The sequence below is a fragment of the Athene cunicularia genome, assembly GCF_003259725.1.
Source record: "Athene cunicularia isolate RWA chromosome 14 unlocalized genomic scaffold, athCun1 chr14_part1, whole genome shotgun sequence".
Lineage (NCBI taxonomy): Eukaryota > Metazoa > Chordata > Aves > Strigiformes > Strigidae > Athene > Athene cunicularia.
In genome coordinates this window covers 1,321,215-1,337,250 of record NW_020799118.1, presented here as the reverse complement: position 1 = coordinate 1,337,250, position 16,036 = coordinate 1,321,215, and the positions used below count along the sequence as shown (strand labels likewise).

At 38.3% G+C, this 16,036-nt stretch overlaps 1 protein-coding gene across 16 annotated transcripts in view; it reads right to left on the bottom strand.

The window, feature by feature from the left end:
* RBFOX1 (RNA binding fox-1 homolog 1) overlaps nucleotides 1–16,036 on the bottom strand; it is a 1,263,570-nt gene that overhangs the window by 383,440 nt on the left and 864,094 nt on the right. The window lies entirely within an intron of this gene.

The window sequence follows — 16,036 nt, the reverse complement described above, 5'->3', positions numbered from 1 at the left end:
ATGTATTTTACACAAATAAATATTGGAAACATTGCCCTGAGTCTAAACATAGTATAGTATTGGGGATCTGGATAGAATCATTACTACAAAAAAAAAACAAAACCCAAACCAGTAGTTTTTTTTCCTCTTATTTGAAATTTATAAAGGTCAAATGAAATCAACACTAGAACCCAACACAGGGCTGAAGTAAAAAAAACATTTCTGAGATTTTAATTATCTCATTGCCAGGTCTGTTCAGGAAGGAGCTTTTTCCCCTTTTTCTGTTCCATCACAAGTCTGTGTTATATTTCTGAATACCCCACTACTAACAGATCATGATATATTCACAGGACGCAGAAATAAAGACACAGAAGCTTCAAGAGGTGATAAAACGACAACTGATCTGGTGTAAAAATAACTCTGAAGATTACTTGATTCCAATGCACTTTTTTTTTTTTTCCCGACTGCTGTCTTTATGTTCTGCCAGGTTTATGAGAAACACTCCAAGAGTGTGAAGGCTGGTTGCTGAGCAAGACCTCACCACCAAGTAACAGCAGATGTGAGTCATCAGCCAACGGCAGCACAACTTGAAGTCACCACTCTGCCAAAAGGAACGGGGGCTCCTCTACCAAGAGCTCAAGAAAGAGAACAGCGGCGCTGAAACATCCAGCTCCTGCTTTGCTTTCTAGCTCTCTGGTTTCTAACTCAGCCCTACCACCAGCACCTCCCGGAAAAAAAAAAAAACCAAAACCAAAAACAAAAACTGTAAAAGCTTTGCTCAGGTGCTCAAGGAGGGCACTCAGATGTTGATTTGTTCAACCTGAGGTGGGAGGTTTTTTTGGTTCAGCTGGTTTTTGTTTTCTTTTAAAATAGTTTTAGAATACTTTTAAAGTCATTAGCGGGTATCATTAGTGTTGAAAATGTAATCACTGCCGTTTCTGTAATTAATGTACACGGCAAACACAATTCATTAAACACTATAAAAAACCCCAAATAATCTGATGCAATGTATCCTGAAGACATTTTCAGAGATTCAGAGACCACTTTTCACTACTTTGCACTTACAAAAAGTTAAAACATGACCAATACCTATTTGTATGAGATATATCTACTCTTGTGATGACGAAAAAGGGAACTTCTCAGGCAAAGTTTGGTTACTTACAAAAGAATAAAACCGCCAGCACAGAAAAATTAGTCCTAATAAATAAGTTACAAACTAAACCTCCTATAGCAGAAGTTTTACAACAAAGTCCCTGTATGAAAATACAAATCTAACAGCTACAAATGCTCTTCCGATGCACTACTTCGAGTTCTCCAGAAAGGAAGGGAAGGTAAAGGAATAGAGCACGGGTGTATTTATGATCTGCCCGTAAACAGTTATATCAAGTACAGCTCAACTGACTCTCTAATGATTTCATTTTTCAAAGTTCATGCCTTCACACCATTCACAAATTACTTTAAGGTTATATTAGTCTGCATTATAAGTGTACTTGCATAAGTCTCAATAGTTAATTTTAGATCTGCATCTGCTTATATTCTTAAAAAAAAAAACAAACCAAAATATTTCAGCTGGAAGGGACATGCAATGTTCATCTGTTTTGCCAATTATCAGGCCTAGCAGAAAGGACAGAGCCAGCATAAAGATGAACCGATACCCAGATTGTACGTGACACAGAAGGGTCAGTACATGGGTGAGCGCTGGGGGTACAAACAAGTCAATCAGGTTCTACGTAATCAACATCAACCCCAATGATCCCAACAGTGACACCCCACGACCAACAGTGGGTGGAATTAACAGAGAAATAGAGTCTCCCATAGAGGGGATGGGAGACAACCAGGTCAACCAGCCCAACACATAAGACCAAGGAAGCCACATACCGAATCTCGACACGGCCCACACTTACAAAGGCCAGACCTGACCGGAGCCCAGTCCCAGGGAGGCGGGAGGTCCTTCCCCAACAGGGAACTCTGCACAGGGCACCCACCTCACAGACAGACACTCCACTCCTCCTACAAGTGGTCCCAACTTTTATCCCTACATGGGACACCTGACTTTAATTAACTTAACATGGGACACCTGGGGCTCCTTTACCTAACAGCTCTCCCTGCAAGGCCAGCCCCACCCTGGATTAAAACCCCCCAAATTTAAAATCATAACCATCTAGTTACCCACTCTGACTGTTTGTAGGGTATATTCTATACACATAACACTACTACTACCTTACTCAGTTTTGTCCTGAGCAGTCATAACACAAGACAGATATCATTATGTTTTTTTTTCCAGAGATAAATGGGTGCACAAAGAGATGAAGATTTGCCAAACTAACAACCCACAAGCCCCACTTCGTAAACTGAGCAACATCCAGAGTGATTTCTCTTTATAACATTGCACCAACTGGTCAGCTTCTTGGGATATGGCTGCCAGTCTTACATTCTATAATCTGTGTTCTACATATACCAGCTATTTTTTCTAGAAGAAATGTTCAGCCTCTACCATTAATTCCACTATTTCTCAGGGTACTCTTCAGGCATTTAAAAAAAAAAGAAAACCAACCAAAAAACTGAACAAACAACATGGTGATTAGTTGTAGGGAAAAAAAAAGGACAACATAACAGAGCACGCAATGCATTACAGAATGCTAGAATATTGTAATAGCTTTTTATTTAACATAATTTCCACACTTTCTTTTACATCTCTTGGCAAATTTGCCTGCTTTCTCCAATCAAATCCTGGAGAGCATAACTTCAGCAACAGGGATATTTTTCATCGCTTGCCTGCAGAACACAGTAGAACTGTAATCTTTGTAGATATTAAGTACTACTAATACTTCAGCAGTAGTTATAGTAATAATAATTTTTAAAGCCTCAGAAGAAGCCAAAAATGTTACGTAGAAAAGATGTTCAGCAAAGAAATCAACAGGAGGGAAGCGTTATTCACAGTGCTGCCATAAATTTCATTGTCACTCAAGAAACAACAAACATCGGATTTACATTTGCTTTGCAGTCACGGGATATGGAGTTAGATAATCCTACCATCTCATCTGTAACGTGTTTATCCTCCGATTTTCTTACTGCACAGCCATACACGGCTCACAAGTTCAGTCTCCCTGGTAAAATACATCAACAAGGAGAGATTGGCAGTTCTTCCCATTTCCTCTGCCATATTGCTTTGGTGGCCCTGGACATCCTGATCCCGTGTTTAGATAAACCATGCACATAGTTTATTCGATAGAAGCTGCAAACTATTCTATAGTATTATTTTAGGCTTCGTTAAAATGATTGTGAAGACCCTGTTGGAAAGATCTTCTGAAATTCACATTTAATATTTTATTTCCATTTAGAAGTAGTGGAAAATATATTCAGACTGTGTCTTTAACATCACCCTTCAAAAGAATGTGTTGTCCTCTTCCCCGCGGGATGAAACTTTTGGCTCTGACCTCACATGAGCTGTATAGATTTACAGGCATTCTGTCTTCAAACAGAAAGGTGACAAAAGTGGTTAAAGATAAGAAAATATATCTAGACAGGAACAAGTAGGAAGACCAGAAAGAGACGGCTGGGAGTAGGTGTCAGTGAATTAATAAATAAAATGGAGATGGAGAAGCTAGAATATTTGCTGCTTCTCTCCTCCAAAAGAACAACTAGATGGTAACAAATTAAAATAATAGATGGCCAGTTCAAACCAAACTAAGTACAAAGATTATTCTTTATAGAATGTGGAAATAAAAGAATAGGTTCTGTTCATTAAAAAAAAAACCAAAAACAACTTCAAAGATAGAAGATTATTAAAAGCACAGACATCACTTTTGCCACACAAAATTCCTGGAGGCTGAAAGAAAATTCTGGAGGAGCTTGCTTTATTCCCCTCTTGCACAGGCATGCATAAAAACGGTATCTCAGATCTACAGACCTCTGGGTCTGACTCCCAACAGCTGGTTTCATACACCCTAATAACAGAAGCATGCCAGCTTCCAGTAACACCGGGTATTCGGAAACCAAAGGTGGTAGTGCCAAGGGAGGAATTTCAGAATGGAACCAAGGCAAAGTTTGTAAAAACCAACCAAACAACAAAAGCGTGGCAAATACTCGTAGAGGGAAGCAAGGGTTACAGTTATTGGCTGTTTAAGCAGGTCATTCATTCTGTGGTTTAATTTGTCATCTATAAGGGTACCTGCTACTGTCATTTTAAACATAAAATTGACAAATATCTAACGTGACAGAGAGCAGAACAGAAAATGTTATTTAAGATTGAAAAGTAGTACTTATGGACCGTGGGAGAATACAATAGAGAGACAAAGAGTGAATAAGGACAATGACGTACAAGTCAGGAGAAGGTGACTGTGTCTTAACATCCAACCGCTACGCCGCATCTGGCAGCGGAACAAGTAGAACAAAACCATCCATTTATTTTAAAACAGCTTTCATACGAATGTGAGAGTTGTATCTTAAAGTCTATTTTGACTCCATCTACAACCATACCCATGTATTCTGTTGACCAAAAGAAATGGAGGAGGACAACAAGGGGCAATATGCGGGACACGCCGATGGTGGCAATTTCCTTTGTTCAAAGTTCAGCAAACGGTTGATTCCAAATTGTTTTAGCTATCCTAAGACAGACCATTTCAGTGACAGCTTTCCTCAGAGAGTCAACTTCCACATAGATAATTCCCTCATCACCCTTCATACTAGGAGCTTTCCAGTACAAAAGCAGCAAGGTTTAGCGATAAGGCATTATTAAGATGAGATTAAAAACGAAAAAAAAATGAAAGCAACCAAACTCACCTTAATGAAAAAATATTTTTCTCAGTTTAAGCAATGATGCCATCTATCTGTCTGTCTGTCTATCCTTCTATTTCTCAGTTCAAGTTCATTAAAATACATCTGGGAAAGGCTCATTTGGGTACAAGTGGCTTTCTGTGCAGCTAACCAGTGCCAAATTTGCACTCTTGTTTTGTCTTTTTTGCTATCTGTGCCAGTTTGACAAACATCCTGGCAGTACCCAGCACTTAAGGGAAAACATAAATAATGTATTTACAATATGTAAACCTGTAGAGATAAGCGAGAAAAACGGAAAGCCGTAACATATTTAATTAATGATCGAGAGACCCTAGAAGCAAACCTTGTGCATATCCTGCAATTTTAAATACATTGCCTCTCAATCCTAAATTTACTTTGTGTATGGTTCAAGCCAGAGACGTAACAACGAACTATCTATTTCTTTTAGTTCAAGACAGCATGAAGAACCTGGTCAATATGTTGAGTGTCATTATGTCAAGCTCTCACATACTCGAGTTTAGTGGAAGAATGCCTAAAATATTGATTCTCTTTACAGGATTTAATCAAGGAAAAAATTCTCAAAGAACTTAAACAATAGTTCAAGACTACAGGTCTTTTTATAAGACAAGAGTCTTAGAAGACAGTCATGCTGTCAGGCTCCATCAGTTTAAACAAAAAAAAAACAACAACCACCTTTGGAAATGCAGTGCAACCTGCTGTTGTCATTATCTAGAGAGTTCATGGACACGAATAGAACGGGGAAGTATGTTTGGTTTTCTTTAAGTAACAGTAGCAGGTGGGAAACTTAAGATCTTCTAAACATATTTATCAGTCGTTCACTCTACACAAGAGCACGCAAGCCCTAGCTCTGAAGAAACAAAACACAAACAGAAAACAGGACCCATCTGTGGATGCAATGGACAGATTGACAGAGCACCAATACGACTCAAGCTGATAAAAAAATACCAACAGTCCACCAGGGGAGGTTTTTTTTTTTTTGTTGCCAAGTGAAATATAATTTTAAAGAAAAGGCTTAAGTGATGGGGAAAAGAGAACAATATGATGGTCACGGGGTTACTTACAGAGAGGCTCAGCTGAAAATCTAAAAGAAAAAACATTTTTGTTGCAGTACAACATCCTCAAGTATTTGTTTTACATTTAGAAATTCAAAGTACTTTCAGGATTGAGAGGCTCTTTTGAAATGGAGTACAGTCCCGGTGGTTGAAAGATAACCAGCGATTATCTAAAGTCTTTTATATTCTAGATACAAGAAACAAAACATTTGTAGTAAATGGACTTAACCTGTGTTGAGAAAAAAAGCGTATCTAAAGCCGTCCTATTCCCAGTGAGCAGCCACACTGGAATTACTTATCCGCGATTTTCTGTGCAGCTTGAGACACTGAGTCTGACAGCAGGTCCACGAAGGGCCCTCCAATATTTTTATCTTTATTCTTCCACCTCAAAAAGGACAACGCAAATATGATTAGCCGAAGTGTAACAACAGGCCTGTTTTCATCGGGAAAGGACAGTTTGCACTCAGGACCTACATAGGAACTGCGGAGCACGAGCGTCAGGTGAGAAAGGCTTGGCAGGGATCACAGTGCTGTTACCAAAATGTAGCTCCACAAGGAGTAATTGCTTACTCATCTGACTGAGGTCTCGTACTTCTCCTCATTCATACACAGATTAAATATCCGAAATGAAACCATAGATTCTTCAGTTGCACCAGTTGTATTTCCTTAAATACTACGTGACAGTCCGTAACATTCCACACTATTTGCAAAAATCTACCCATCAGTGTTTTCTCTCATTAGATACTCATCTGACTGTAAAAGTCTTCTCTCAAAAACTGAATGCTTGAGTATTCCTTGCCATGTTGCACAAAAAAAATCTTGTGCTACACGAGGAAGACACACACCATACACCGCTCTCCGGCATATCCCTTCCCTTGCATCATTTTATTACATGTTATTTTTCATTATCTCATTGCCCTACAGAATTTAGAAGAATGGATGTTTCAAGTTAGGTAACATGTGAAGAGAGTATGGGCTGGTACACAGACGTATAAATAATGTTTATTAATTTAAAATTGTTTCATCGTACTTCATGCGAAAACTCAAGAACACAAATGAAGAAACAATGTCCATCCCAAGAGCTCGCAGTGTCACAAGGTAGAGCCTAAAGTTCTCAAACACGGAAGAGGCATTAAAAATATCAGTCACTGCATAAACATACAGAAAGGTCTGAATTGGAAAGGTTTTTTTCAGAGTCTTTGGTAGTGACTTACAGCATCATCAAGAGGCTTTCAAACATAAAATCAAGCGTATTTCTTCCTCAAGAAATAACTGGGACCGTCCTCCTCTTCTACGAGCTGCTGACATTTTTTTTTTCCCTGCATATAACTTGTGAAAGTCCCCAAACGCCAAAGAGGAGTCTAATAAACGATACGGTGCTGAAAACCTCTAGCCTTTTTGTGTGCGTTGTGTTACCAATACAAAGAGGTACAGAGTGTCTATGCATATGCAAATTTTTCCAGAACAGAGAGGTTTGGGTTTCTCTTGGCTAGGTATGTGCATTTGCATGCACAGAATTTTAATTTCACGGGGTTTTATTACAACCATCAGTTATTGTGCTATAGCAGTAGCTAGAGGGACTGATTTATTCTCAGATGCCCTTGGCTTGGTATTGTATATCGACTAGCAGTGCTGTCATAAATATATTTGGGTGAAGAACTGTCGACAATTCTGTGCGTAATACTAAGTAGAGTTAAGGTTTCAAGTGTCACATACAAGTGGGTTTATTTCTACTGGAAGAAACAGGCAATTATTATGGCCCATTGAGCTCAGATTAAGCATTTCCATCAAAAAAAAAAAAAAAAAGAGCTTGTAAAGCTGTAAATGCAAATGGAGACCATCTCATCGTCCATAAAAAAAATAATCTATACTTTTAGAGGCATTTCTCATTCTCCTTTCCTTCTTAGCCTCAAATTAGAAAAATATTCCAAACAGGATAATTTTATTGAGACAAAAAGCTAGAAAAAAAGAAAAACTATAAAAAATCTGATATATTTAAACCGTTTGTATTTCCTTGTGTAAAATGGCTCCTTTAATCAGAAGAAAACCTCTCAAGTCCAGTTTTCACCTCTTCTTGGCTCCAGGCTGAAATATGTTTTTTCAGCAAGATTACCTTGGCCAACACTCTTACCTGGTAAATATATTTTTTTGCAGTTTGGGATTTTGGTGTGGTTGTTTTTTGGTTTTGGTTTTTTTTCGTTTTTTTTTTTTTTTTTTGGGGGGGGGGTGGTTTTTTTTGTGGTTTTGTGTTTTTTGGGGTGTTTTTCCTGTGGGTTGGGGTTTTGGGTTTTTTTTTGTTTTGTTTTGTTTTTTTTTTTTTTTTTACACACAGATTTATATGCCCAAAGCATACTGCAGATAACAAAGATACTCATGTCACTGAATTTGCCTTTGGCTCTCTGAGTGTATTCAAGGAAACTTGTGGTGCTGCAGCACAGCCTGGAAGCTCTTCGTTTTCCAACACCCCTTTAAATAAAATGCCTGCAAGGTGGCATAACACCAGCCAGCACTGCAGCTTTTCCCGTGCTCCCACCTCGCATCCTATTACATAAGCAGTTCCCTGTTTTTTCATAGACAGTAGAGGATTCGTGGGTCCCTGCTATGCCCTTGGGAAAAGTACCAGGAAGACAAAAACCGGTTTACATTTATTTTGCACCTACAACCCTTGAACATTCAGGCACTGGTGCCTTATATTGTAAAGTACTTTGCAGCATACTTTAATATGAACTAAGAGAGGAATCTCTAAGAAAATATTTTTTTGTAAGTAATATTCTAGAAAAAAAAAACAAAACACATTTGTGTGGCAAAGCTTCAAAATTAAATTCTGCATGCATATTCTGCATGTATTAAATACTGCATGGAGCAATCCCATGAGAAACTTTATCTATACTTAGTATTCAAATATAAACTCTTCTTATACATAAAAGACTAGCTCTAGCGCCTTTTATTTAATTTTCCCTGCATACACAGTAAGTATTATAAGGAATAATCGGAAGGCAAAGGCACTGTACTAAAAAGAATAAATGGGCACTATGAAAAATGTAATTAAAAAAACCTGTGATGTTAAAGCAACAACTAGTGCAGGATTAAAAGTATGTTATCTTAGAGTGCAAACACTACCAGACCAAGTCTGCGGTACTGCACTATTTACTGCAGCATAAACCATTTTTGTTTCATAAGCATAATGTTATTACAAGACTTTTACTCTTGTAAAATCTTGTAACTTTTGGAAAATGGATCTTCAATCCCTTAAGGTCTCAATACCAAAAAAAAAAAAAAAAGCAGATAATGACATGAATACCCATTAAGTGATAAACTGTTAAGCTAATGTAAATATAGAGTGAAGAAATTGGATGTATTAATATCTGAGGATCAGATACTGCTACCAGCTTAAAATTTAATTCTACGGGTCTGTGTTACATAAAGGAGGCAACAAACCCGATATGCTGCATAGAAGATGTTTTGAAGTAACAGATAATGACTAAAAACTATTGGCCAAGAAGATGGAATAATATAAAGACAGGATTGAAGTAAAACCTCTTGTTTTACATCGGATAGTTTCTTACATTTTGAACAGAAAATACTAGTCCGTTAAGGTGCCAGTTATGTTAACTGCAGATAACAACTCAGAGACACTTCAAGGAAAAGGAGAGACTACGAGACTGACAATAAGGATATCACCGGAGACAGGCATGGATTTTCAGACAATTACCAAAGCTAGTTATGTTACAAATTGCTACTATAGACATCGTCTGTGTGTTATCAGTAAACATCTGGATGGCTACTTGCTGTGCTTGTGTGCTGATAAAAATAAGTCAAGTTCATTCAGTCGCTGATGCTTGACAAAGTACAAAAAAAACCCCAAAACAAACCAACAACCTACCCGAAAACACAGCTTTTATCTGTCAGATGCACGTTATTGGCTGAAGAGGCCATTACAGAGGAGCTGGACTGAGTAAAAAAAAAATTAAGAAAAAAAATTTCCAGGTCAGCAAGGAGCCAATGAACTGACAGAGATCCCAACTTTCATTTGTCCCCTTCCTCAGTTTCTCTTTTTCTAATAAAATTTACACTCTAGAGTGAGTGTTATAAAGTGAAAGGGTGTCTGCGTGTATATATACATATATGAAAAAGGTTTAATTTATATGAAATGATCCAACACACACCAAAACGTCATTCGGCAGTATTAATCTAAAAAATTCATCATCAGTAAATTTATCTGCAGATAAAATAGGAAATCCTTTTAATTTTTAACATGAACAACAACTTTAATTCCGCATTTAACTGAGGGTTAATAAACAGTATCCTACTATAGTTTAATTTAGTTGGCTGGTCAAGCTATTAGTATTTCTTATTCTTTTTTCTTTTTTTTTTTTTTTTCCCTCTTAAACAGGTAAGAACCGGCATAAGCAGGATCTGTGTGCAAATTTTAAACGTTGTTACTAAGAAATAATCCATGCCTATATATGTCCTTTATATTGATAATTTTATCAGTAAAATTCAATAGCAAAACAAAAAGTGAACGCCATGAAGTAAATTCATTAAAAGCGACAGTCCATTTTCATCTATCGCTCCACCTGAAGATACCCACCAAAATTTCAAGCTTTATTATTTATGAAACATATGTACTACTTACCTTTAGCTCTTGGGAGAGAATTGCGAAGACATTAACCGCAAAATGCAAATTAATCATTAGAATTCACACACATTTTTCAGTAGGAAGTAAGAATCTAAATGTCATTAATGTTTTAACTTTTCTGTTTTGCACGGGAAACGCAACGTTAAGTTCTATGCTTGCACACACACAAAAATCACCCATCAAAACACAACCGCTGTACCCTTTGTTGCACTTATCACGTTTTAAAAAATAATTTTATCTTTTGAGTGAAGCAGAGGTTGCCTTTACTGCACTGATTTATCAAATTGAGGACGCTTCAGGTGATATTATTTTCCTAAAGCATAGCAAAGACATGGAGGAATTACGCCTTCATGAAGTTTAGAGAGAGAGAACTTCACACTCTGTGTGTGATATTCAGTAAATATACCTCAAACCAGAAATGTCTTTGGTTTTGAATGAATGAATCCGTTCAATAGAGAAAAAAACAACCCTGTACATCCACCACTGGCGCTGTTGTTCCTCTTACAGCACCAGCTGGACCCGCGCTCTGCTTGAGGACTCAAACCCCCACTCCACTTCGCAGTTCACCCGACCATTTCTGTAAGTGCAAGAAGCTTCAGTCCGAAGAAGCTTGCAGGCAGAAACCTAATGAGGTGAAAGACCAAACATGCCATAAGGAACTTTCTACATAATTGTTTACAACTCGGATAATGTTACTTAGTGAAACTGTAGGTTGTGCAAGCAGGCAGAACGTTAGAGCCACAAAACAATCACTTCTTGGAGCTGTTGATGGTAGTACAACACGTACAAAAAAAAAAAAATAAATCTTTTTTTTATTTGTTTCTGATTTGGTATGTACAAAAGGCAGTACTTTGCTCTTGCTTACAGCAACAGAACCGCAGAGGAACTCCTTTGAAATTAGTAATTTTAGATTTAGACACGTAAAGAAGGATAACGTTCTGCTGGCAACTAGCTGAAGACTAACTCCAGTTCCTTGCACTTACAAAAACGATCGCAGGATCACCGTGGTTCAGAGTTATCCAGGAGATGTGCCAAGACAGTGCAAATGCTTCTCCTGCTTGCACCTGATGATCATTATGGGATCACTTGCCACAGTTTTCATCACCATGTCAGTAAGAAATCATGGATTCTGATTTGGACTCGATGACCTTTAAAGGTCCCTTCCAGCCCAAACTAGCCTATGGTCCCCAACAGTAACGGAAGCCAACTCAGTAATGGTTTTAACCGTCTATTGTCTGCGTTACGAAAACGAGTTATCAATTCACAGTTGATAATATTTTAATATTTAAAAGAAAAAACATAACATGATAATTGTGGTGCCGAACACAGCAGTATTGAGAACTAAATAAACCAGCAATTGAGAACAAAAGCAAGCATGAATTACCTCGTAATATCATTGTCTATATTTAGCCTCAGACGATGCCACTAATGAGAGAGAGATTCAGATTACACTTTGACAGGTTGCTTTTCGATGGGATAGTACGTATGTCTGCACACTACTCCAAATCATTCCTTCTTCTAGGAGTCCTAAAGTTCCACCTCCGAGACCTGCTCTGCCATTTGCGACCGTTGCCTACCTGCTCCTCTGACCACCGTCTGCGCCCGTTACCCCGTGTCCACGTCCCCTCTCTGCTGCCACTCTTTCACTCTGTTGTTGTGTTACATAGCACAGTAATTACAGCGCTTCAGAGAAGCTCTGGATCTGCAGCATATGTTGGGCTCAACTATTGTAAACCAACCCAGGAATTCAAACTGGAAGTAGAGGCGAGCAATGCTTCAGTAGTGCCCCTTGATCAACGAGAAACATCGATGCTGCTGTTCTAGAACAGTAATGCTGCACCACAGCTCAATAAGGCTGCGTGTGTGCAAGTCTTTTACTGGTAAGAAGTGTCCCACATTAGCAACTCTGTAGAGGTATGATTTCCAAATCCTGCATTTATATTCAAACACAGCTGAAGCACCTCTGGCTACACTTGCTCAACGCTGGAATTGTTTTCTGAATAGTCAAAACTCACCTTCTGCCTGGGGAGATGTACCTTTTAGGTCTTGGACATATTTAATTTACCTCCCAATTTGTCCATGGCTAGCAAGTGAAAAAGTGACAAAGCCCAAGTTTCTTCAAGTCTTTGCAGCACTGGTATCTCCAAAGAGGTTTATTCTGCATAATACTCAAATCCAATAACTACAGAGGGAAAGGCAGGGCATAGTACCTTAATCTCCTCTCCTAAACAGCTTAACTAACTATAGGAGATGCAGTGCCTCACATTCAATAACTGCTCGGTGCTTTTACTTGTTCTAAGAACGTGTTACAAAGACTGTCAATAAACTTTAATTAGCAATATATTTTAGTGGCAGCGCTACAGCTTGCTGCAATGAAACATTTCTCCCAAGAAACTCTAAAGCTTTCCTAAGGCAACCTGGACACTTAATAATGAAAGACACTTGGAGACTGTCATATAAGAGCATCCATTAGGGTAGTATGTTCTTCTCACTCAGAAGTGGTGAGGTTACCTTGAACAAGTCTCATTTAAAATGTTCCTTTGCTTTTCTGTTAAGAAAATGAAAAAAAAAAAAATCATTGGCAAAAATCAGGTGCAGCTGACAAAGTCAAACATTTTCTTCCACCTTTTAATGAGACCACAGCAATGGCCTTACTGTCCTAAAAATAGAAATGTAGGAGGAAGCATTTAAACTTGTGTATGTGTGTGCATGTGCATGCACACCCAGGCTCATTTTGCAAACTAAATGTCATGTTCTTCAATGACCTCCATGATAACAAGCTTGAAATTGTAGCTTCAAAATTCTATTGTGTCTTTACCTTTTGAAATAGTTTTAATGATGCAGCGCACACAAATCCTTATGCATGGAATTGCTGCTCCTAAAAAATCTCTACAAAACTTTGTGATGAGCTGCTCTGAGGGGAAGTAAACTATGACCCGAAGCGCCGTCAAGTTCGAAGATGGAAATCTTTTACTATCGATACATGAAAGATCTAAATATTGTGTCTTTGTATGATAAATATAACCTCTTCTCTTCTTCATATAGCTACACCTATCTGCACTTTTTCTGCCATATCTTAACCCAGATTGAAAGTCATCAAGGACAAAGAGTTCCATGTGTGAGTTTTCTTACACGTATCCCTCTATAGCTCTATACACAAGGGAGACGGAAGGAGAGAGGGAGCGGAGCATCTCTCTACCTATATACGTATCTATACCTTTCCATTGAGGCAGAGTATAAATTAAATTACTTTCGCAATAAACAGATTTCGACATAATGCAACAAAGCACATGATCAAAATAATTACCACACACAATCCTAAAGGTACATTTCACGTTCCTCTCCACGTGAGCAAGTGTGGTGGTGCAGCCCGTGTATTCAATATAGTGTAGTTGTAGCCTCAAGCAAGTTGTCATTTAGCTCCCAATTTTTCATTCGCTTTGTTTCTGATGTTTATAACAAATCTTTGCTGCCTTGACACCTGAACGTATTTTGTAGAACTTTACCAAGTTGTGCAACAAGATAAATATGCAGAGATCATTCAAAGTCATTTTGGCCTGCAGATTATTTCTTTTTTCTTGCCTTTAACTTCCAGAAATGCTATTTGCCTAAACCGCCAAGAAGCAAAGTAAAACCAAAACCCTGAGGCAAGTTCCACAACTGCAAGAGGATGCATGTTACCAATGGGGTGTTGGGCCAAGTTGTTCGAATTGAAAATCACCCCCTTTTTAGCACGTCTGCTACAACACAAGACGCTTTCACTTCAACAGGAATGAAAAAAGTATCATATAGAAATTATTTGTAGTTCCTCGTAGCTCTTATGGATGTGGCCCGTGTGGGGAAATGAGGAGAATTTAAAAGAGCGGGCACAGCGTAGGGATGTTCTGTGTGGTTAAATCAGATTAATCACTATCTAGTCCAGTGGACTCAAGATTCAAACAAACTCATTATTTTTAAGCTAGGTAGTCTTCAGGTTTAGCAAATTTTCATGCTTGGTATGAGATGAATCGATTTTTAGCGTTATGATGTAAAAGCCATTCTAGTCTGCTAACTACCTGCAACACCGAGATCAATTTTGAGAGTAAAACATCAATTACCTCACTTACTGAGACAGGATAAGCAGCAATTAAAAGGGTAGAGAATGCTTCTCTGCATGAGGTTACTTGTCTAGTTTTTAAGGATATCATAACAATTGTTTTGATTTCTAATTGTGTCTAGAGACTCGAATTCAGGCCTTTTACATCCCTGTTATGCATATTCCGAGAGAGCGTTGCCTTTTATTACCCAGATAAAAATTCCTAATGTGCCTCGAACAGGCACATGCCGTTAAAAATAAAAATTCGTTTCCATTGCAAAAAAGATACTTTTGCTTAAGAATTCTTACTTGGGTTCAATTACACCATAACATTGGCCATGGGCAAATAAGTCTCATCTATGGCATTTCTGCTGTCTAATGCCCATCACTACATAAAGAAGTAAATCTAGCAGAAACTAAGCACGTCTGGTTAAAACTCAGCCTTTGCCTTGCATCTACCACAAAGCGTGAAGGTCTCTGAATTTCTACAGCTTAGGAAGAGCATGGGATAGTCCCGAAAGCATAGAAACAACTAGCGGGTCAAGAACACAGAATAGAAACAGCACGGCATTTCCTAACAGCAAGCAGGACAGACAGACATGAAAACAGGTGACATTCACCAAGAGCATCAGTCAAAATCCACAAAGGTTCAGAGACAGCAAAAATCTTATCTAAGTGACCCAACAGGCAACCGAAAGGCATTGTGGCATACCTAGAGCTGGTCACGAACGGGGCGATAAAAACATTTGTTCATTGGATTTGCCAAATCAACAACAACGGAGAGTTCTTCAGAGAGTTTCGGGTTTGTTTATGCCCCCGACAGCTTTCTGTAAGCACATTCGTCTCTCCTTCAGCCACCAGGAAACTGCTGTGGTAGGTTTTTCGGGAGCTGAACCTTCCATGGAATCCAGAAAAAGAGCTGCCAGGCACCACTGCCGAGGGACCATGTTAGTGCTGGAGACCCCAAGTCACAGAGATTCTAGAGCAATGACGAAGTAAAGCTCTGTCCCTTTTTTAAAGGTTATTAAAAAAAATATCGCTTTCAGTCTAACAACAAAATCTGCTTTGAAACATCAGAATTTTCCGTAATATTTTTTTCCCCTTTCCTTTTCCCCTTCTTTTCCTTAGTCTCAGCTCTCACTGATTCTTGATGAAGATAAAGCTCTTGAGAAAAGGGGAAACCTCCTTCTGGAATCTAACTTGCACAACTGTGCATAAGAGTGACATGTTACAGACAAGAGAAGCTTATTTCTTGCTCAGTGTATGCTTTGAATTCTAGTAAGGTTAAATCATTTGTTAAAATTACTCAACGGCCTTCTTCAGTCAAAAAGGCCAGACTCAAAATACATAGTGGAGATTTTTTTTTTTTTTCCCCCCAAGGCTTTTCACTTGATTCCTGAAACACTTTAATTCATATACGTACATTTAGCAGCCTGGAGATTTGTGACTAAGAACACTGCAAAGAAAAAAAAAAAAAAAAAAAAAAAAAAAAAA